The 25,078-nt window shown below is 44.2% G+C and overlaps 1 protein-coding gene across 1 annotated transcript in view; it reads left to right on the top strand.

The window, feature by feature from the left end:
* The window catches only part of LOC131260218 (GDP-Man:Man(3)GlcNAc(2)-PP-Dol alpha-1,2-mannosyltransferase), a 164,799-nt gene that overhangs the window by 55,094 nt on the left and 84,627 nt on the right, over positions 1–25,078 (top strand). The window lies entirely within an intron of this gene.

Genomic DNA, 25,078 nt, shown 5'->3' with positions numbered 1-25,078 from the left:
TACTATCCATTCAACCATACTTTGAAAACCTAAGAACCGTAGGTCTTTTCATCTTCACTTTCTAATCTCTGAATGAATGGACCGTTCTGAGAAACGCTTTTATCCTACGCGAATGCATTTCGGCAGTATTTCAAGCATGGACACTGTGATGACGAAAACTTTCTATCTGCTATGTAGTGTTAATAACAGCCATTAGGTAAGGTTCCAATGAAACTTACTTCTATTTTCCCAACATCCTCGAACAATATATGCATTGCAACACTGAACTGATTACAATGATTTTTAATAAAACTTCAAGAAAACCATCAACTTTCTTTTGATAAGTTTATCAAGCATTGAAACCGTTTTGGCCAAAACAATAAAGCAGTGGTCGGCAGAATAGAAATAATAGTTGCTTTTAATAGAAATAAAGTTGCCATCTCTCTATAAGACGAAATATTCAATAACTATGCGAATAAAACCATAAAGGAAATCTCTAATAGAGCCATTTCCGGTTGTGAAATTATCGCGTTTATTCCACCCAAGTGGGTAACAAAAAGAGAAGAGATTAATGAAATCCTAAGAACTTTTCACATGCTACCTTCAGGGGGACATGTAGGCCAATATCGACTTTATTTAAAAATTAGAGCCAACAAGTGATGATACTTCAAATTACTGACTAGCAAAAATGAACATCATACCTCAAGGGAATTGCGCCATATGCCAAACCCCAGAAACAGCAGAACATCTGATTTTCTACTGCAAAAAATATAAACCAGAAAGAGCAAATAACAAATACTGCACAATCGATAGACTGACAAGACACTGCAAGGACAAATCCGGAGATACGATAAGAGCAATAACTGACTTCATGGATAGTAATAACATAAAAATCTAATGCAGGATGCATGAAACCTTTTCGGAACATAACTCAAACAGAGCACACTTCAAACGGGCGAGCCCTGAACCTCTCCAACAATGCTTATAAACATAATAGAAAGACACAATATACACAACCAAGCGATATGACTCTACTGTCAAAGCTATCAAAGAGCAAGTAAGCCTCTGAATGTGAAGGGGTGACCTGTCACAGGAGGATACAGGGTTTGCCACCCATGTTCAGCTCTAACCCACCGATGATTGAAATAGCTCATCAACTGTTGTCTCTAAAGGAACTGGTATTGAAATAGCTCATTGACAGTTGTCTCTAACTCATCTGACTATAGGGCTTATTACGGTTCTCGAACAACTCTCTCATCACACGGAAACCGCCGACTCGAACGTTAGAGAAAATTGCATTACGGTCACTTGTTCGAGTCGATGAAAGTTTCATCGATTTTTTTCCAAGCACAACTGTCAAAGTGGAGTGAATCGACTGTTGCATTTTGTAAACAATGAAAAATTTGTGAAGAGTTCGGTACGTGTTTTTTCTTATTTAATTTAAAGCGAAAAGATACCTTCGCATTATGAAAACGCCATATTTTACTTCAAGTATATCTTATGTATCGGAATTTACTATTGGAACTCCCGTGAGGTCTCTTTGATTGAACTTTTTGGCACTTTCCGTAGCACTAGACCACTACGGATAAAAATTTGTCAAATTCGAGATCCCGTTCGAGAACAGTAATGCCATTTTTTCCCAAATTGTTCGACAGATTACTTTCATCGACAAAAAAGTTCTCGAACGGGAGCCGAACGGAAACTCAAAGATGAGGCATAATGCAAATGTGTCGTTCGAATCGGAAATTCTCGAACGTTCGAGTCTCGTAATAGGCCCTTATGTCTCTAACGCATCTGGCTTGCTTCAAGCCGATAAATAAGGAAAAACCAAAGTAATCATGATACGTTGTAGAGCTCCAAGAACAATAAAAAATATTTTGCTATGCTTTAAAGCTATTCTTATGTATTTTTGAACTATTTTGCGTTTAATTTTTATATGTGCCTGCAAACGTATCAACTAAGAAGCCTGCATTGTGGTGTTCAACCCGGAGGCATGGGAGCAGGGAACTCCAGTCGTGCTCCGAGATGAGACGAGCAAGTTTGGCACGGTCGAGCTTGCGGATGTGCAGGGCGACTAGCGGGTCCAGGTAAGGAGAGGTCGACTGTGAGGCATAGGTCTAATGCACAATGATGCGAGTCTTCCGGCAGCAATTGGGAGGCGGCACGGTAGATATGGTGCTGCAGGCAGCGGTGGCCGGGGTATCAGGTCTAGTTAACGTCTATGAGTATTATGAATCCCGGATAGTTGCGCTAGCCCATTGTAGTTTAATCCGTCAACGAACATTGCATCACGCTGGGCAAAACAGATTGAACGGAAGAACGAAGGTGCGGTGGGGTCGGGGCCCCAGCCAATCGACAGCAAGTTGAAGTCACCGGCTTTGATAATCAAGTCGTTCGGGCTGAGCTGCTCAGTAAATGCGGTGATCCCGTCGGTGAAGCGCTCAGGTGATGCGTACCCAGAGAGCCTCGAGTGACGGGAAAGGAGAGCAGGCTTCGGTTGCGACGAGCGATGAAGAACAGGCAATAAGTGCTCCGCCGCTACGGGAGCGAGTGCTGTTTGCGCTGCTACGGTCGCAGCGGAAAGCAACAAAAGCATCGTCGAACAGCAACGAGGATGGAATGGCATCATCGAGCCATGTCTCGGTAAGTATAATTACGTCGTAGTCGGATGAGGAGACGGCCAGGCGAAAAGAATCCAGTTTAGTCCAGAGACCGCGCACATTCTGGTAGGAAAGGTGCACTTCCGGGCGTGTTAGCGCATCGCGTGGGCCCACATTAAGTACGAAAGGGTTTCTTCGATTCATGTGCATTTAGACTGCGAGTCAGCATCCTTTGTCGCTTGCTGGGCGGAGCGTTAGGCAGAGGTGGGGATCGTCTCTTTGTGATGGTCGCACTGATATCGGGATGAGCAGAAGCGCGCGGCGAAGACGGAGTGAGGGAGCCTGAGTGTAGTAGTGTGCGATTGAGGCTGGGAGTTTCTGTTTTACAGACTTTTTTTTGTGAGTGTTTCTGTTTTTCAGCCTTTCGCTGCTCGATTCCCTACTGTTCGATCGACTATTGCTTCTTCTGTTGTCCGATCCTTTCCCTCTTTTAGTGTATTCCTCAATGTTGGTTGGGAACGGTCTTGCGGGTTTCGGTCTAGCGCTTTCGATCACCCTCATTTCACTATCTTGTTGGGATTCCGGGGCTACACCCCCGCCCCCGGATATTTTCATTATGGTTTTCGCTGATGGGAACGTCAGCTTGACTTTTTGTTTGGGTTTTTGTATCGGTGTTTTTGTTGCTTGATCCTTGGTCACATCTGCAAAAGTCTTTGTTTATGCACACGACTGTCCGATGTGCACCTTTCTTCCACAGTACTCAATTTTAATTTTGCTGTCTTTGTTTATAATTAACGTTTGTGGGATTTGTTTTTTTACGATCATCTGCACTGCATATTCCCCCGTCTTTGTGAGGAAGGCATGCATAAGCATTGTTTGCCCCACATTAGAGCCTTCATCTCTTTGATCTCCCCGTACGCACCCAGTAGCTTCCTAAGTTCTTTCTCGGTGACCTCGTCCGGGGCGTCACTGATTTTTACTTTTACTGCCCCATCAGCCAAGGACACCGGAATTACGTAGGTCTCTCCTGCTATTGTTAGGGCTGTACCCTGGCCCGCTTTGACCGCCCTGTTCGCGATGTCCAGGTTGGTAACTTTGACATATATTACCGGTTCGAGTCGGCAGCATTGTAACATGACTACCTAGCCTTGCCCTAGTCCTAGCTGGGTTGCCACCATCTCGTGAATCATCTGAAAAGGTGGTTTCGGGACGTTGGCCTGGTTAATGTTTATGGTATTGGCACGGATGCTCATTTTCCATGTCGTTGTGTCGTTGTCCATGTCGTTGTGGACATGGAAAGTAGTGGATTTGTCCGATAGAATGTAGTGGGTTTGAGTTAGTGGGTTCTGTTAATGTGTGTGAGTTTTGTGGGTTAGTTTTGGTTTCTATTGGTTACTGTTGTTTTGGTGTATGAATTGTGTATGTTTTGTGTGGTTTTTGTGGTTATGTTTTCACGTGATTTTTGGCGTCTATTCACTATGGATGGAAATTGGCAACTGGAAGTTATTTCATTTGATACGGTAGGTCCGCTGCCAAGGACGGTAAATAACAACAGGTACATTATAATGGTGACTTGACAAAATATAAAATACAGATACCAACCAGCAATAAAGAGAAAAAGCTGATCGCCTCTGTGCGTCTTTTCCGAATGGTTGACTATATATGTATGTGTACACAATTTGCATCTATGAAACCCAAAACAAACCGGCCTGCAATCTGACAGGGCGATAATGAAGTTTAAGGATATCATATTCGAGTGCATAGAATCATTAATGAAGGTCACAAACGCGATGAAGGATTGCAAGATGTCATATTCCGGTTGCAAGGTGCGATAACGGAGTTCACAAAGGCGATGAACGCGTTTCAGCTTACGCTATCCATCGTAAAAGGCTGTAAAGCTAAGTTAATGTCCAATTTGGGCCTCATTGTAATTCCTTCCTCGGTCATGGTTTTGGTTTTGGTTGGGGCTAAGCTTTTTGGTTTAACCTTTGATTTGGCTATTTCCTTGGCAGATATGCGTACTGACTTTTTCTTATGAGCGATTTAAAAGCAACTAAATATGGCGTTTAAAGAAAAGACAACTTCAATATTCCCTAAGGAAAAGCTGGAAAATGGAAAGATTAGTAAAAATTGCATTTTCCATGCAATCAAATCAAATATACGGTGTATAACTAAAACTAAGAAACCACTTGACCACGAAGTTCTGGAATGATTTTATTTCCTTCTTGTCAATAGCGATTGTGACAAATCATGAGTACGAATTCACAGATCATCGAATAATTTCATCTCGGTTAATCAACAAGTGATCGCCTAGATCACGTATATTTGGTTCTAATAGGTGTTGAATGTATTTTATTGAGTGGCAGCTGAGAGCTTTGTTGCTAAACACATATGAATGTTATGTATTTAAATTCAGGGAAATCTATCAAACAATTTAGCAAGTACGTCGCCGGAAGGGATATGCCGGTTTTTGGCATTGTAGGAGATGAGATAAATATCAAACGAGCCGATACGTTGTTGTGCATATCACAGGTTTTGGTTTTTATTTCAATGTTCAGTTTATTTGAAGAACTGTTAAAGAATTCATCAAGAACTCTTGAGTCAGGAGTACGGCAAGCAAAAAAAAAACATAAGAACAAGATTCCAACTTGCAGCAGCGATTCTATTCCGAGATTATTGCTTGATTCTCAGTTACTTCGCATATAAAATAAATGCATTGATTATTTCCAAAGCAAGGGTGGCCGGTACATGGACATAGAGGTGTGTTTTCATTTTGCTTTAGAACAAATTTGCACAATCCATCGAAAACGAATACCTTCGATTTTTATTGATTTATTTATGATTTTAAATTATCTGGCCCAGCTGGCCTACATAACTATAATTAAACTTATAATATACCCTGCACTAAGCTAATTACAATAGAATTCCCTGACCGTGCTACCTAAGTTGAAAAGTTTCTTGAAACACGTCCGTACGTCACTCACAGAAGAATTAAAATCTACTAGGTCTTCTAGACCATTATAGGCTCTTGTTAGCTGCATGAGCGGATCGTGGGCTCCAAATACGGTTCCTCGAAAACCGAGTCTAAACAAGGCTCTAGGCCTGAGCTCTCGCGTAGGAGCGGATACATCTAGCAAACTAAGTAAAACTGGACAATCAATATTACCACTCATTAACTTGTGAATAAATATACATTGAGCTGTGTACCGTCTGTTTTCCAAAAACTCCAAGCCGGACAGAAGACATCGCGTCTGGTAGGAGGGACAAGGCTGTGAGTTGGACCAAGGTATACGGTAGTACATCACACGTGTTGCTTTTTTTTTTTGAACAGCTTCAATCCTATCTATCCTAACTTGTTGGTCCGGAGACCACACAATAGATGCGAACCAGCGCACAGGAAACAGATTTGAGACAAAACGGATCTTTGAAGTCTTTAGTAACACGGAGAACAAATCCTAAGGTACGAAGAGCTTTGGCAATGGTTGCATCTAAATGTTGTCCAAAATTAAGCTTACTGTCCAAAAGAACACCTAAGTCACGAACTAATTCACTACGGGGAACAGGCTTACTGTATATTGGAACAAAATCGGATTGCGTTTTCTGGTCAGGGAGATAATACTACACTTTATACATTAACGGACGTACGAGGGGTTCCTTTTAAGTTTCGGGATTTGGAAAAACTGGTGATGCAATCTGTTAGTTAATAATTTTATCGTAAAGTTTGATGTTTTTGAAGTTCTCAGAACGTTTTGACATACGAACGCTAGGGTAAGTGCACCCATAGTGGAGCTAGTACCTATAGTGGTGTTAGTGGAATAAAATCCTAGCGCTACGCCGATATATAAACAATGGATTTGTTTGTTCTTCTATGAAATGTTCTTTGATCTTCTGCAAAGTGTTCAAAAGATGAACCATCTCATTCCGTAATAAAGAAGCTCCAAAATTCATATTTTCAAAACAGGTTGTCCCAACATGCTGCATTCCTTAAGAATCTATAACGAATATCATGATTTCCCTAAGGCTATAAATCACTGCAAAATCATTAAAACTATATGATTTCGCTACTTACATACTCCAATATAATTGATTTACACGAACTTAGTGCATTGTAGCAAAATTTTATTATATTTTTATAGTTTTTACCATAGTGCCACTATAGGCACAAAAACCAGAGTTGTTCCTATAGTAGCCATAGATTTTTTCACAAGTATATTTTAGTTTTATTCCGGTTTTTTACCAATATAATCAGGTAAATTTAGTGATTTTATTCTGTTTCTACAAAATAAACAAAACGGAACTGGAGAGAAGGCTCAGCAGAAGAAACAGAGGACAGAAAAAAGAAAGCGGGCGAAGGATACGCTATAAAGCATATACTATAGTTTTAGCTGTAATATTCGGAGCATTTTTTATGAATTAAAATTGGACATATTTCGGTAAAACAATACAGTCTTTTCAATGACAACGCATTGGTCAAGGAGTATTTTACCGTTCTGTTTGAAATATGCTTCAAAAATAAGTAATAGTCAAAATATATTCAAGTTTTTCGTACTACCACCACTATAGGAACACGATACCACAACTATAGGAACCATACCACCATAATAGGAGCAACCGACTAGGGAGAAAAATACGCTTTTTTTCCTGTATTTTGTATGGTTTACGGTGAAAATAGATGTTTTTCAGAAGAAAAGTCATGTTTCTATCATAATTGATTCAAATATGTAGAATATTGTGTTCTTAACACTCATTAATAACACCTAATTGGTATTTACATTACTAAGTGCACCACTATTGGTACAGTTACCCTATGTGTGTTGTTAAAAAAATGTTTAAAGTTTCAATCGACAAGAGTCCTTTTTGAGAGATCTTCGCTTCTTCAGGTGTTGAAAAACGTTGACCTCTCAGTTTATTTTTTTACGTACGGGAATTAAAAGAAGTCATTTGGTGCTAGATCCAGGACTATATAGCGGATGACTCATCAAATCGATGTTTTGAGTACTCAAAAATGCAGTTCTTTGAGCCGATGTGTGAGAGCTCGCATTGTCGTGGTGACGGGTGATCCGTCGACAGCGGTTGAATTTCCTGATTTCTTGGAAGACAACTGGCAAACAAATTGTTATGTACCACTCAGAATAGACTGTTCTGCGTCGTTCTAGAGGTTTGGTTGAGATACATCCAGTTTTTCCGAAAAAACATGCGACCATTTGCTTGGAAGTGCTTCGTGCGCGAACAACTTTTCTTGCATTCGGCTCATCTTGAAACACCCATACAGTCGATTGCAGTTTAGTTTCGGGCTCATTCGCGTAAATCTACGACTCATTCCCTGTCACGATATTAAAGACGAGTTTTGAAGCACCACAATCGTATTTTTAGAGCATTTCTTCCGGCCAATCGACACGAGTCTTTTTTTGAGAGATTGACAAATTGTGTGGAATCTAACACGAGCAAATTTTTTTGACAGTTAAATGTTCATGCAATATTAAGTATATGCTGGTCCCAGTAATACCTAAGGTTGTCTCTATCTCACAAAAAGTCACATGACGATCTTGCAATATCCGTTCACACACAGCATCAATTGTTTTCGGAACGACAACTGATTTTAGACGACCTTCACGAAATCAATCTTGGAGTGAACTCCGACCACGATTTAATTCTCAAAACTATCGATAAATACTGATCATTGATGGAGCTTCATCGCCAAAAGTTGAATTAAGTTCATTCATGCACTACTGCTGTGGCAATTCACGTTGAAAGTTGCAAAAAATAATCGCACGAAAATGTCCACGACCCAATTCGACAATTTGGTGGACATTGACACTTTCAACATTTTTTTAACAACACAAAAACCGCTCGTATGTCAAAACGTTCTTAGTACGTATAACCTAAAAAACATCAAACTTTACGATAAAATTGTTAGTTGGTAGATTGCATCACCAGTTTTTTCAAATCCCGAAACTTAAAAAGCAACCTACGTACAGTTTTGGGAACACCATACATTAAAATCGTCAAGGAAAGATTGTAGAAGTTCGGAGGACGAAACGTTGTCAATGGGAACATACATTTTTAGATCGTCGGCGTAGAGCAAAATCTTGGACCCAATGTGTTGGACGATGTCGTTGCTGAAAATATTAAATAGTGAAGGGCCCAGAATACTGCCCTGCGGAACTCCAGAGTTGTTAATAAAGGCAGGGGAAAAGGCAGCTCCGATATTAACTTGAATCTGGCGGCCCGTAAGGAAAGAGGCCATCCACCTGACTAAATCGTTATGAATTCCGTACTTGCTAAGTTTAGCGAGCAGGAGCGAGCGCATAGGAGGGGGAGCGCAGAGCATACTAATCCCTCGATAATTTGTCATATCGTATCTATCTGCTTTTTTAAAAACGAGCAACATCCACGACCGCCTCCAGAGGGAAGGGAAGCTTCCTAACTGCAAAGACTTGATGAAGATGCTGGTCAAAATAGGAATAAGAGAGTTCATGGTTGATGGAAGTTCACTAGTTGAGCGTTTGTTTTTGACAAATCCCCAAAAGGACTTAGGATTACGCCTCATACCGAACACCACATTTCGTACATAGTTAGAGTAGGCAGACTTGTTGGCGATTTTGTAGTATCGTGCTGCATTGAGGAATTGTCTTTTTCGAAATGGACAGTCGTTCCTTTGGAGTTTCCTATAGGACGCAGCTCTACGTCTTTAAGCAATCCTCAGCATAGAATGGGATAAGCCTCTCAAGCCCTCTGGGATAGGCCTCCAAGGAGGCTTATTTGGAGCTCTCCGTGGAGGAAAATCCCGTGGTTGAAATCCCCCAAAATGGTGAAAAAATCAGAAGGATATCTTTCTCTGGTTCGGGCAGTGTCAAGCAGAAGCCCTCGATGGTTTGACGATCGTTCGAAAGATCGGGGGGAAGGTAGACCGCCCCAATAATAAAAGAGCGTTGAGCAGTTTTCAATTGGACCCATAAGCTTTCGGTTGTCGCAGAAGTTGTGGAACAAAGGCAGGATGCATATCTTGATGAAATTGCTATTAGCACTCCACCCTCTCTAGATTTCGAGCTGTTTAGCGAGGAGCGATCATGACGGTAAACAATGTATCTATTACAATCAAACAGTAGTGACGAGGGAATAGACTCATCGAGCCATGTCTCGGTTAAAACAATGACGTCATACGGTGCATCAAACGAGGACGTGAAAAACTCTGTAATTTTCGAGCGCAATCCCCGTACATTTAGATAATAGAATTCAAATGTTCGCTCGGAGCTCGTAGAATTTGGTGCGTGGGAGCGAGACCTGGGTGAGGGAGAAGACAACAGATCTCTTATCGTTGAAGAGTAGTGCGGGATTCCATTCTGGTAGTAGATGGTGGGTTGTGAAATGTGTTTCGTTTGGTGTCCAGTTAGACGTGAAGTTCGTGTGGTACGCTGGGTTGTGTTTCTGTACGAAGTGCAGTGACTAGAGGAGTTTGGTGCTGAGACGGTTACGGATGATGTAGGTTCGGCGTAGGACGCCAAAAATTTGCCGAGTTTAGGCGACGATCAACGAATTCGCGAAATACGAGTCCGTTCGGCCAGGTTTCAGGATTGAGTGCCTTCTCGCGCAAACATAAAGGCAAACCGATTTTGAAGGAAACGTAGGTGATAGTCGAAGGTTCACGAAGCCAGGGGAGAAGGGAATAAACGACGGTGTCCCCGGTCCCCACGTGCTTTTGTACCATTGTCTTGACTTGCTGTTTTGTTACATCAGGTGCAATGCGTGTTAGAAAGAGCCAACACTTAGGTTCTCTCTCAGGTACAGGTACCGTTTTGATCGCAAGCGATGGAGAGGTGATGTCAGCTGGTCAGCATTACGGTCAAGTTCACCGTAATCCAGCAGAACTTGCGACGGAATGCGACGGCCCAGGATTTGTTTACCCAGTTGGCACGCGAGCGCGGAGCAGACCTTGCCTTGTTGTCTGATTGCTGTTGTTCGATGGGACGCGGTGGTAGTCAAACAGCAGCAGGGTATTCGATCCTGAAACTCGAACTCGATTCCCGATCCAGCGCATCGTCAGCGTAACGGAAGGGATGGTGGCGGTGGAGGTGAACGATTTCACCTGCATCAGTTGCTATGCACCACCATCCTGGAATCTTCCCCGGTTCAAGCGGCTCATGGGCGACATTCTGACAGTGGCGCACGGACGACATCGCGTGCTCATGGCAGGGGACTTCAACGCCGCTGCAACTGAATGGGGGAGGACCAGCACCGACGCAAGGGGCCACGAGATCCTCGCACTGGCAGAATTGCTGTAGCTACAGGTTATCAACCGTGGAAGAACCCCTACGTTTACTAGGAATAGCGTCGCTCCTCCGGTGGTGAATGACATCGCACTGGCCAGCCGGAGCATGGCCGGGGCAAACGACTGGACCGTGCTGCCTGACTTTACACCAAGCGACCACCAGCCGATCCAGTACACGATTGGCGTATCAAGTCCTACACGCCAGGCACCGGCTGTCGGCACCATGCCACCACCATCGGGCCGGAGTACACCTACACCGGTTTGACGAGGTGGCACTTGAACCGGCGACCATGGTGTCGTCGCTGCGAAGGGCATGCGATGAGACAATGCCAAGGCTGACCGGCGCCAGAAACCGGAGCAACGTTTACTGTTGGACGGAGGAGATCGCGGGCCTGCGCACGGCATGCAAGCGCGCCCAAGTGACCCTTCGCCGCACCAGGGACCCGATGATGCGATCCTTGCGCGCCGGCACCTTCCGCGCTCTCCGCAAAAGCCTACGGAAAGCCATCAACACGAGCGAACGACGGTGCAATGCAGAACTCGCCGACACCATCGAGGACGGCCCGTGGGGAGAGGCATACCGCGTCGTGAAGGGGTGGGTGAAGGGCGCTCGTATGCCCCAGGAGAGCGACCCGGAGATATTGGGCGGCATCGTCGAGGAGCAGGCATTTTTTCACAATTTCCCTTTATTTACTAATCGTACATAAGGTTGTTGCACTGAACCTTGAAACAAAAGAAAAGACAAGCAATCACATTTTGTTAATGCCTTGAATAGGCAATTACAATTGTACCTCCCTTACCGTGAATGCTGGACCTCAAGGGCGCCATTTCCAGCGGGGATTCCTTCATAGCATCTGTGACAATCGTTAATGGTTCTATAAGCTCTGTAGTGTTCTTTCAAACTATCACTCACTTGACTATCTGGTCACTTTTCTTAGCTTAACGACTGTCTTCACTTTACGCTAAGCGACGGCTAGACACAGCGGTAATTGCACGAATATTCCCGCCGTCCTGCGGGAATCCCGCTAATTTGTCTTTTTTTCATACACATGTTATAAATAGCTTAAAGCACCAAACATACTAATTTATTCCACTATACTGTAGGATACCAATTTATTTCACGTGTAAGATATTATTTTATTTTTAGTGATATGTAGCCACACGTTTCAGCGAGTAAAAAGAGACCATCGCATTTGAACGTCTATTTATGTATAGACTATATTATGTTTACTACCCCCTTTTATTATTTTTTAGTTTTTTATTTTATTCAGCGATTAACATTGTTATGGTTTGTTGGTTTAGATAAAATGATTAAAACTTTATTACTAATTGCGTACAAAAATTACATGTTAAAATTATGACGCGCGTGTGTGTGTATCCGGTGTATTGCGGCCAGCGCTGCCGTACGTCCGTGCCGGTGCGCGGTTGGGAAGCGAGCGAGCTCGGGGCCGATCTTCTCGAGCGCTCCACGGCAAGGACTCTCCACATCGAAAAACCCAGTCAACAAGGACAGGGTTGAGCGGAAGCGTTACGCGCGCGCCCAAGGTGCCTACACAACAAAAATAAAATCATTCATTCATTTAACGCAGGCAGAGATAAGGAATTATTATAAGGACGACTTTCTTCGAACTGTCATTCGGTCGAGCCGGTTGGGCCTGAGTTTCGCTCCTGACTATTTAAGTTAAACGCCGTGTTTTGTTGCTCCCGCCGTCGTATTTTCCGCACTAGTAGTGTTTTTTCCTACCGCTAAGAAAGACTTCTTGCCGGCTGCCTTCACTATTTGGTTCCTGTTTCCGACGGTTTTGTCTAGCTTTGCTTGCTATCGCTGTTTCGTGTTTTGGCGCCATCGCTTGGGTATACACTTTCCAAGATGTCCTGCGCATGCCGCGGACGACCAGATTTTGTGCAGTGTATATTGCGAGGGAGCATTCCATCTGAGCTGCGCCGGTTTGTCCCGCGAAGCGACTAAGGAGTTATGTAAAAATCCCCAATTAGGGTGGTTTTGCGCCGAGTGTACGGAGTTCCGTAAAGGAAATAAAAACGGCTTGATTGGTGAGCTTGCTGTGTTGATAGAGAAGCAAAAGGCCGAGCTTCTCACGAAATTGAACGGCTCCCTTCTCACTCTGTGGGATAACCGTCACCGATGTCACCGCTAAACAAGCACTCAAGAGAATTGCTAACACTCACATATCAAACTCACCGCACCGCACTGCATCGGCTTCACAATTACAAGGCCGCACTCCCGTTTCCGTTACCACTGCCGATAATGCGCCGAAACGCCGACTGATCGACCGATCGCCGCCCGTCGCCGCCCCGCCCCTCCCTTAATGGCCCATGGAACGGCGGTCCCACCGCTCAATATTCGGACTGTCCCCCCGGAAGGGGAAGTGCGCACTTGGCTCTACCTGAGCTGTTTTGCCCCCAATGTGACGGACGACGATATCCGTACTCTGGCCAGGACTCAGGTCGGCACCAACGACGTAATTGTGCGGCGGTTGGTACGACTGGATCGCGATCCCGCCCGCCGACAGAGACAGCGCTACTCTCATCTACGAGGGCGCGGAGAATCGCTTTCCGTGAGTTTATTCACCGGCCTACGGAGACTCATCAGGAGGTCTGGCGTCCAAGCCAGCATACCTCGTCTCCAATGGATCAGCCTTGCCCGCTTGCTCCTTCGGTGATCGAGCCTCCTGCTCCTCGACACGAACGGGATGGCTCGCCTATTGTCATCGCGTAGCGCGCAAGGCCCTCGCCTAGTGTCCCGCACCGTACATCGCCCGCCACATACTCACCTCCATCATTATCGTCCCGCATGTGCCTGTAGATGCATCACACACCGCCGCCACTACCACTACCATCACTACAGCCGGATCCCGTTACGCTGTATCGGTGTATTATCAAAACGTGCGTGGACTCCGCACAAAACTGGACGATCTGCGTTTGGCTGCCACCGAGTCCGATCTTGAAACTATTGTCCTGACAGAGACCTGGCTGGAGGACTCCATTCCGTCTTCCCTATTGTTCGACGAGTCCTTCGTCGTCTTTAGGTGCGATCGAAAACGGCACACTAGTGCTCGTTCGCGTGGTGGGGGAGTACTAATCGCGTGCTCTGCTTCGCTTGCCTGCTCTGCCGTCGTGTATCCGTTCCCGTCATTGGAGGCGGTATGGGTACGCATCCAGTTTAATGGTGTGGCCCTTCTCCAGGGCGCTGTGTATGTGCCCCCCAATGCCCCGACCAGCACGTATGAATCCTTAAATGACTGTATTGGTGTGGCCCTCGAGCGCCTGGACCCTGCCGGCAAATTTTTGTTATTCGGAGATTTTAACATCCGGATCCTGCCGATCCGTCGTACTTCGTGCCATCCGACTTCGGGCCGAGGGAGCGTAGTCTTCGTCGACGGCTTGCATTTCAACGGGCTTGTCCAGCTTTCGGGAATCTCAAATGCTCGCGGTCGCTTATTGGTCCTCGTCCTTGGCAACCCTGCTACGTTCTGCGGCGTCATCAGCCCCGCCCCTGTCCCACTGGTTTCTGAAGACGTCCACCATCCCGCACTGGAATGCAGCCTTGATATTGGCCACCCGCCCACTACCTCTTGCTCGCCACCTGTGCGCCCCCGTGAGCTGGACTTCCACAAACTCGACCGCACTCGATTGGAAGCCCTCATCCGTAGCCATGACTGGAGATTTCTGGATTCGGATTCGTCGTTGGATGCTGCCACCGCTAATTTTACGGCAACCTTACTGTCCTTCCTCTCTTCTTGTTGTCCTGTTCGTAAACCTCTCCCCATTCCTCTGTGATCGTCACTTACGAGCATTGAAATCGGACCTCAAACGAGCGCTTCGGGCCTATCATTCTCAACGATCCGCCTTCCGTTTGCGCGTCTTCAAATATACAGCGTCCGCCTACCGTGCATACAATCGCTTCCGCTTTGCCGGCCACATTGCCCGCGTTCAGTCGAGGCTTCATATGAATCCGCGATCGTTCTGGAGGCATGTGGACAGTCGGCGTGGTGTTTCCCGCATCCCCTCCTCCATGTCCACCAACACCCGCTCCGCGTCCTCTCCGTTGACTGTCAGCAACCTCTTCGCGGAACACTTTGCTGGACTCTTTGTCCATCCCTCCCGCTCCACAGCATCCCTGTCTGAGGGGGTTGCACTTACTACATGCGACGCCGTAAACTTGTGCTCTATTGACATCAGTGAGGCTTCGGTGCTTGCTGCCCTCTCTCAGCTTAAACGCTCCTTCAATCCTGGTCCTGACGGTATTCCCTCCTCTGTGCTCATCCATGGTAGACAGGCCTTGGCCCCTGTTCTCGCTCGCCTGTTCGCCAGGTCGATCAGAGAGGGGGGTTTTCCCTCTGTGTTGCGGTCTGCCAGGATGACCCCGTTCCATAAGAGTGGGTGCCGTTCCACTCCTTCCAATTATCGAGGTATCTCTCTAACCTGTGCCGTGTCGAAAGTTCTCGAATCCATTGTTCATTCCTCCCTCCTTCCCTCAGTCCACTCCTTGATCCCGCCCTCTCAGCATGGTTTTATGCCAAGACGCTCCACTGATTCAAACCTTATGTCCCTGATGCTCGACCTGTATCCACACATTGCTGCCGGGAGACAGGTAGATGTAATTTATACCGACTTCAAGGCAGCCTTTGACTGTTTGTCACATAGGTTGCTCCTCGCCAAGCTTAAGCGGATGGGTTTCGGTGGGTCTCTCCTTCTCTGGCTTGAGTCCTTTCTGGCAAATCGGACTTATAGGGTCAAGGTTGGCGGGGCTCTCTCTGATCCTTTCGTTGGGCAGTCGGGTGTTCCTCAGGGGAGCGTCCTGAGTTCCCTCCTTTTCGCACTTTTTGTCACCAATTGCGCCGGGGTTCTGCCACCTGGGTGATGCCTGATGTACGCGGATGACATCGAGATTTTTCTTCCTGTATCCTCGTCTCATGATCTCCTCTCCCTCCAACGTTTTGCTGATGCCTTTTTCTCCTGGTGTATTGCCAATGGCCTCGTCTTGTGCGTGCCAGAACTTTTGCGCCGCAGCTCGACTGCGCATCGAGCGCGCAAATAAGATCCTGGGCCTAATAATCCGCATGGCTTCCGAGATTCGGGATCCTTTATGTCTGCGTGCGCTGTATTGCTGCTGGGTGCGTCCGATCCTGGACTATGGATGCGTCATCTGGTCTCCCGCTGGTGTCACTGCTCTGGATAGGCTGGAGAGGGTGTAGTTCTCTCGTATCGCCGTGAGGCGCCTTTTGAACGACCTCAGCGCCACCTTACCTCCCTATACTGTCCGGTGCCAACTTCCGGGGCTAGACAGTCTTAAGGACCGGCATAACCGCGCGCGTGCTCTGCTGATTGCTAACATCCTCCTTTCCAACATTGACTCTCCTTCCCTGCTTGCGGCTATTCCCTTTTACGTTCCTTTCTATCAACTCCGTGAGCGTCCTCCTCTATTTATCCCCACCCGTCGCACACAGTTTGCGCAGAACGACCCATGGTTGCGTGCCCTGCGTGCCTTCAATGCCGTGAGTGATCGGTTTGACTACAACGTGTCCCTTGTCAGCTTTCGCTCCCACCTTGTGTCCCATACGTCATGATCCTTCTTCGTTTCCTTTTCCGTTACGTTATCCTTCCTGTTCCCCGCTCTCGTTCCAATTGTATAGCCCTCGGGGCAAACAATGTATTTATAATAAAAATGAAATGAAATGAAATAAGCTAGCTCCTAATTTTACCGAGTATGCGCGGTCACATAGATAGGATCTTAACCAATTCATCATCAGATTGGGAAGCCCGAGGGTGCCAAGCTTTCTGAGAAGGATGGAATGTGGGATGCTGTCGAATGCTGCTTGAATGGATGCAATCTACACTGACATCAATCTGAATTCCGGCATCAATTGAGGTGTGCACGAGATTGGTGAATTCCAATAGGTTCGTTGTCGTTGATCTCTTGGGGAAGAATCCGTGCTGATTTGTAGAGATGTAATTCTTAGCGCTGGCAAGCAGTGGGTCGTATATCAGTAGTTCAAAAACTTTGGCGCAGGCGCATAAGGACGTTATGCCACGGTAGTTTTTCGCATCAGTTTAATCATCTTTTTTGTGTGTAGGCGTCAACCAAGACACTTTCCATGAAGCAGGGTACACCCCTATGCGGAATGAAGCGTTGAAAATCTTGCAGAGAATGGGGGCAAAAATATCACGACAGCTCTTCAATATCATCGGTGGGATACCGTCTGGACCAGGGGTGTGCGAGGGTTTTATTTTGTCGATAGCTTTTATGACCGATTCAGTATTGATGCCTGGATTGACTGCGGTAATTGGCGTATTTGTGAGAGCTGCTGTGATTACGGTCGGGTCTGTTATGTCAGGAAGGAAGGAGTCTTGGAACCTTGTCACAAAAATTTCGCACATTTCGGGCATTATGTTTCCAATCAAGCCGTTGTATGAGACAGAACCAGGAAGGCTTGATGGTTTTCGCCTACAGTTGACAAAGTTCCAGAGGGCAGCGACGAAACTTGAGCTCCATTCATCGAGCGTAGTTTTGGTAGCATATCCTATTGCTAACTAATACTAACTATACTAATGCTAACTCAAAAACAAAAAGTATTAAGCATTTGCCATATTTAGGCTTTTAACTCTATCTTACTTCTTTCGCATTATCTGTCTATAATTTATCCTAAAAGACTATCTAACTTTACTATACTATTCTACACATTTATTAAAAAACAAATCTGACTCTTCCTCAATTACTTCAAAAATACGTCTGATGACTCTTGTACGATGTTGAAACGGAAAATTTTCCAAATCCCTGGCAATATGTCTTCCAATGTCAGAACAATTGTTATGTGGTGAAGCATCAGGGGTTTTGTCCAGTTTTTCTATCATATTGACTAACATTTTATCCACTTTTGATAGACCCTGTGCCTAGGATTTGCGTTTTTTTCGTCGTGGCTCCACGTTTTCTTCATTTTCTACATCTTCTGGCAAAGATATAGCTTGGGAGGGTTCTAAAGAAGATGATGGACCATTCATCCACATTTTTTATGACTTCTTCCAGGGACTATTTGGACAGTCTGATTTTCTTCCGGAAGCTTAAATACAAAGAAATATTAATGTTGATAAGCTAACACTAAAATTAATTTCATTTTCTTATATTTCAGCTTCCCAGCACTGCGGCGAGGAAGACGGCATACATTTTAACACTACGCTAAGCAACAAGAGTGTTCCAATATTTTCGTCAATAAAATAAATTAGTTATTTCCTAGCATTATAAATAAGAGTTAGTTTTTTAATATTCTAAGCTTTCTAAGTTAGACTAGGTTTTAACAGTTGCACAGAATATTATAACTACAAAGGAACATATAGCATTGTACTTCTGGCTACAGTGGATGCAAACTATAATTTCGTTTTCACGGACGTTGGCTGCCAAGGAAAAGTGTCAGATAGTGGTGTTTTCATAAATAGTCCCATCCCATCTCTGATATGCTGCCATTACGTGAGATACGATCACGATCCGCAAGATATATGCAAGAAGTTCGGTTACATTTGGCCAAAGATTTTGCAATAAACAATCATCTCTACTAAATTTGCATTTACAATTATTGTGTTATTGATAATTACCGAATTTGTAATATTTACCGAATTTAATGTCTTTCTTGGTTTATTAATGTTTTTCATAAACTCCATCGATTTATACGCGAACCACGATGGTCGCCTAGTATCGGTTGCACCTGTTAAAAAAAATCCCATACTTTTATATTAACAAAAAAAAACCAAATTTGGCCTTACATGATCCAGTTGCTTTTCGACACATCATCACGCAATTTTCTTGAATACGTTTTCAGGCATTTCCTTTTTTTTGTAGCTACCGTAGAGGTAGTGCTGAATTGTTTTGCAATTACTACCCAACAATTGTTTTTAAAAATATTATTTTTGTATGCCTTGTCCCTTTCGTTCCACAAGCAACAGCAACAAAATGAGCTTCTTCATCACAATCTGCTGGCTGCAAAAAAAAAAAAAACAAAAAATGACAATAGAACCACATTTTAGTAGTCGAATCACGTGTCGAATGGAAAGCATAGCGCTTAACGTGTTAAACAGCATCTTACAACACAAACCATGTTTATTACGAACGCATAACGCTCGTAACGCTCCGTCCCACAGACATGAAATATTTCGGAATCTTCGGGCCTGCGGTCAACTTCGGGCTAAGCCGGGGGTGGGGGCCAACGTGCGTTCGGCTACTATAAAATGATGAAGCGGTTGAATTCTTCACTTCATCTATCAATAATTGCATGGATATTTGTTGTCCACGGCTTCAAAATCCTTGCAATGGTCCGCCTTGGTCCAATGACAGGCTTCGAAGGCTTAAAAGATCCAAAGCACGTTGGACGAGAAAATGTAGCAAGGCTCGATCGGAGACCAATAAGCGTGCCCTGGCTCGGGCTACGCTGATCTACAGGCGATGTAATTCCATGCGACACAGCCAGTACGTTAGTGGCTTACAGCGAAAATTTCGTCGGAATCCTAAAGGCTTCTGGAGTTATGTCAATCGCAAACGACGATGCCGTACTATACCTCGAACAATGCAGTATGGGAACCGATCTGCGTGCTCAAAAAAGGAGATATGTGAGCTATTTGCTGATAAATTTAGCTCCGTGTATGCCAGTGATTCCGCCTTCTATGTAGACGATGAAGCGGTACTATCTCACTTAGCGCATTCAGCTGTGGACCTGTCCAGCATGAACATCCCCATCAATGAAGAAATCGTTGCTAAGGCTATACGTCGTTTAAAATTTTCATATGTTCCCGGACCGGATGGAATCCCTTCTTCTGTGATTATCAACTGTGCGAGCGCTATCACTGCTCCTGTGTCGTCGCTCTTGAACCTGTCGCTTAGCTCAAGCCAGTTTCCCAGCGCATGGAAATATTCGTGGATGACACCCATTTTCAAAAAGGGTAACATTGGTCAGGTCGAAAACTACCGTGGGATAACGTCTTTGTGCGTGCTTGCTAAGGTCTTCGAACTAATCATACACGAGGCACTGATGAATGCGTGTAAAAATATTATCTCACCTCTTCAGCACGGCTTTCTTCCGAAGAGGTCAGTGTCGACGAATTTGGTTGAATTCGTTGATAAGTGTATTGCGGCTTTTGAGCAAGGAAACCAGGTTGATGCTGTGTACTCGGACTTCAAGTCAGCGTTCGATCGGGTTAATCACCAAGTGTTACTGTCTAAACTGCGTCATTTAGGGATTGCCAATGACTTTATTTCTTGGCTAGCGTCGTATTTGTGCAATCGAGTGTATAGGGTAAAGATTGGGGCAGTTGTGTCACGTTCCTTTATTGCGGACTCTGGAGTGCCCCAAGGCAGCAATTTGGGTCCTCTGCTTTTTGTATTATTCGTTAACGACCTGCCGCAATATCTTCAGTGGGATTCTGTGCTGATGTATGCTGACGACGTAAAAATTTTCAACGAAGTGCAAATCCCTAGCGACACTGACCGCCTTCAATCTGTGATACATAAACTGACTCATTGGTGCCATATTAATAAGCTACAACTTTGTGTGGATAAATGTTATGTGATTAGTTTCCATCGTCGTAAAAATCCTTACACTCAGACTTATGTGCTCGATAGTCAAGAGATTAACAGGTGTACTACTGTACGTGACCTTGGTGCCATACTTGACGCTAGTTTGACATTTCGTGAGCACTATGAGCATATTATTTGTAAGGCTAACAAATCGTTAGGTTTTGTTTTAAGGAACTCTACGGAAATCTCTGACCCTGTGTGCCTTACATCCTTATATGCGGCGCTGGTACGATCAATACTAGAATTTAATGTTGTCTTGTGGGCTCCCTATTACGACGTCTGGAACCAGAGGATAGAGTCCATTCAGCGTAAATTTACTCGCGTCGCCCTACGTAGGCTTCCTTGGTGGACTAGCGGCCCTCTGCCTGATTACCAGACACGTTGCCTGCTTCTCGGTCTGCAACCCCTTGAGCATAGGAGAGGTGTGGCTCAAGCCATGTTTTTGTTCAAATTGCTGACTGGTGAAATTGATGCACCATATATTTTGAGTCAATGTCCTGTTCGTGTTCCTGTTTATTCTACGCGTAATAATGAGTTCCTATATGTGAATCCTACTACAACGAGGTACGCTGAAAATGCTCCGATACTCGCAATGTGTCGTTCTGTGAATAAGTTTAGCAATAGAATAGATTTTAACCGAACCTCTGTTACTGTTAAGGAATCACTTGTCCAATGTTGGCATAGTAATTAGTTATAAATGTTAACTGAAGATTGTTTTGTAAACTATTTGGTAAAACTGACGATTCATTGGGGTAATTCACCTGTTGAATCTTGAATAAAGAATAATAATAAAAAAAAAAAATAAAAGCGAAAGCACAATCATTTGAAGTCCTTTTTCCTGTACCCAGACGGAATAAATAGAGTGAAGTTTTTAAAACTTGCCACTAAGGCCGTTAACGAAAATCACCGTTTTTATTTCTTCAGACCACCAACAGGAAAGAAGCAGGTTGCATTTGCAACAATTTTCGAAAATACATCCATTTCTGATGCAGACGCATGAAACGTTATTTTTTTAAATGACCAGATGTATGAATACTTACTGTTAATTCTTAAAAACTGGTAGTCTTTATTAAAATTAAGGCTGTTCACCGGAGGACAGAAATGGAGCTCTTGCTCCCCCCGCTGACAGAAGTCCATATAAAAAAACGGCTTTAACTCGGCTCCTGCTAGCGGATTTCCACGAGAGGTATATGCATCCCCCGCTGATGGGAAACCTTTCCGTGGAACGGTTGGCGGTTTTCCAACAACCGTTCACCTACACGGGAGTTAATTACTTCGGGCCCATGCACGTACCAGTTGGCCGACGATCGGAAAAGCGGTGGGGAGTAATTTTCACGTGCCTCGCTACACGGGAAATACACTTGGAAGTCGCCCACACGCTGAACACCTTATCCTGCATTCTTGCGCTTCGGCGGTTCATTGCGCGAAAGGGAATGCCGGTGGAAATACGAAGCGACTGCGGAACCAACTTCGTGGGGGCCTCCCGTGAGCATTGATCATGACAGGCTGATGGAGGAGTTCAACGCGCCAGGTCTGAAGTGGGTATTGGGTATTGGTATCGGTTGGGAGCACCTGATCCAGTCGGTAAAAAGGTGTATTGGTGAACTTCAGATGCCGCGACTCCCAACCGATGAAATCCCGGAAACGACATTGGCTGAGATTGAGGTTGTCGTAAACCCCTGGACAATGAGTTGGATTCACCACTAACGCCTAACCATTTTCTCTTCGGAAACTCCAATGGGACGAAACCTCCGATCGCCCTCGATGACGGTTCCACAGCACTACGCACAGCGTGGAAGACATCGCAACAGCTAACCAACAGGTTTTGGAGGAAGTGGGTTGCGGATTACCTGCCGACTCTAGCACGTCAAACGAAATGGTTTCACCCGGCACGCCCTATAAAAGAAGGAGATGTAGTGGTAATCGCGGACGGAAGCTTACCACGGAACAGCTGGCCCAAGGGACGGATCGTCGCCGTAATTCGAGCTAAGGACGGGCAAGTGCGGCAAGCAACGGTGCAGACCCGAAAGGGATTACTCCAACGACCGGCAAAAAAGCTGGCAGTGCTTGACGTCAAGCAGGATGGAAGCGGTGACGCGCCAGCACGAGGTCCGAAGTGACAGCTGTTAGTAAACAACGAGACAGGACGGAGTAAAGTAAATATGGCCCAGTCGACATAATTACTCGGGGGGCAATGTTACGAACGCATAACGCTCGTAACGCACCGTCCCACAGACATGAAATATTTCGGAATCTTCGGGCCTGCGGTCAACTTCGGGCTAAGCCGGGGGTGGGGGCCAACGTGCGTTCGGCTACTATAAATGCGAAAGCACGATCATTTGAATTCCTTTTTCCTGTACCCAGACGGAATAAATAGAGTGAAGTTTTTAAAACTTGCCACTAAGGCCGTTAACGAAAATCACCGTTTTTATTTCTTCAAACCACCAACAGGAAAGAAGCAGGCTGCATTTGCAACAATTTTCGAAAATACATCCATTTCTGATGCAGACGCATGAAACGTTATTTTTTAAAATGACCGGATGTATGAATACTTACTGTTAATTCTTAAAAACTGGTAGTCTTTATTAAAATTAAAGCGGTTCACCGGAGGACAGAAATGGAGCTCTTGCTCTCCCCGCTGACAGAAGTCCATATAAAAAAACGGCTTTAACTCGGCTTTTACTTGGCTTGTATACAGTCAAAGTATAAGCCACAAGAGAATGCACGCTGTGACGTCATCGCTCTCTGTGCTTCCTCGCTCACGCTTCGCTTGCTCTCTGCTGTTTCTTCTCCCACCCCATGCATGCATGTATGTGTTTATATTTTTTCTCCCTCCCACCCTCATTTCTTTCCCTTCCAATAAAAGCACGTGCAATTAAATGTGTGATAAAATCGCGTGGATGACAATTTATTTAATTAGCTGTCAATTATCCATATGTTTACAAACAGTAATATTAACAATTTTCAATATGTTAAAAGCACGACCCATAAGCACCCGCGATATTTAAAGTTGTTCAAGTTATCCATCGATCCAGATACCATCAAAAGTATACGAAGAGAAACCTGTGAAAGGTAAACGAAAAAAGAAATATGTTAAGTTCAAGCAACTCAATATATCTAAATTCAACTTCCATTTTATAGATGGAGCTCGAAGGATCAGTGCAGGAAGCCAGCAGATATATGGCCAACCATCTACGACCGACGACATTCGGGTGTGCCGGCGGATGTCAAAATCTGAGCACCGCCAACTTTATAAGTTGACCCAAGCGGTTGTTTCGGTAAAGGCCCAGATAGATGTGATAACCGACAAGATTCTGCCGTCCACCAGCACACCTGCATGTCGTCCTAAAGTGTTGATGAAGGCAGAATTAGCAGCACTTGATGCAGCATTAGGAGATGAATACAAATTCAATGAATTAGACAGGTGACTTTGCAGTGAAATAGGTGGCAAAGGAGCGTGTCAGCGGATGCATGAAGCATTATATTTATTGTTTAGTCCATATTTCCTAGTGGAATGCAGTTGGACAGGGCTAGGAAAGAACAAGGAGAAGATTAGGTTTAAGGACTACAAAAATGTGCAACAACTATTTAGAGTTGTGGCAACCGAAAATCAAATAATTGAAATGTGTGATTTTTTTGAACAAAAATTGAAAAATGCCTCAAGCCACCTGAAGGCAACAGGAGTAATTAAAAGTGTATGCCGTAAAAATCATACCAGAGTTAATCCTAGTTAATTTCTTTAGTTTAAGTTTAGTTATTATTTGTAAGGTTTGGTTTGGTAAGGTTTGAAATAGTTTAAATGAATGAATTATGAATTTATTTTGAAAAATAGTTATTATTAAATTTGAATTTTTCACGACTGACGGATGGAATGTTTTTATTTAGTTGCTGAGGGAATAGGTTGAATTATACTATTGCATTTATGAGCTATGAGAACTGTAAACTATGTTGTTGCAGAATGCAAATAAAACTTCTTGAACTATAAGAACAGTTTGTTTGTTTAAGTAGTGTTTGAAAAATTGTAATAAATGATGATGATGCCCCACCTCTTTCCCATGCACAAGATTGAGAAATCGAAATTTTTTATACATTTCAATAGCATATGGGTGAAACAATAGAGTTAGCCCACATATACGCGCGCGTGTCTCATATCTTGGCATTTACCGTGTCTAATCAAAATATTATATTTTCTTCATTTAATATGTTTTTTGCAAAAACTAAATCTATCATCATCATCATTTTTAAACCTCAGTTTAAATTGTTAGTTGCATAAGAAGTTATGTATGTTATCGAGAAAAAATGCCCAGTTAAACAAGCATGCATATCGTTAATGAAGCATCTACCTTTGACCCATTGTATTGGTATAGTTAGTCGGATAAGAAGTTGTTATTGAATTGAAAAACGAACATTCCTATTGTTAATGAAGCCTCTACCTTTAACCCAATGTATCGATATTGTTTGTCAGATAAGAAGTTGTTATTTAAAATGTTCATCGAATGAGTTACGTTAGTGCGTTATTAAGTAAGAAAAGTTACAGAGTTTCCCAAACATTACAAATGTTAATGCCCTCTTTAGCCCAGAGCGTTGGAAGTAGGTGAGTTGAATTTATTAGTATGGTTGGTGTAGTGTCTTAGAAATGTAAGTAATATG

Source organism: Anopheles coustani, chromosome 3, assembly GCF_943734705.1.
Source record: "Anopheles coustani chromosome 3, idAnoCousDA_361_x.2, whole genome shotgun sequence".
NCBI classification, from domain to species: Eukaryota; Metazoa; Arthropoda; class Insecta; order Diptera; family Culicidae; genus Anopheles; species Anopheles coustani.
The sequence above is the reverse complement of the archived record's forward strand: the minus strand, read 5'-3'. Positions and strand labels throughout refer to the sequence as shown.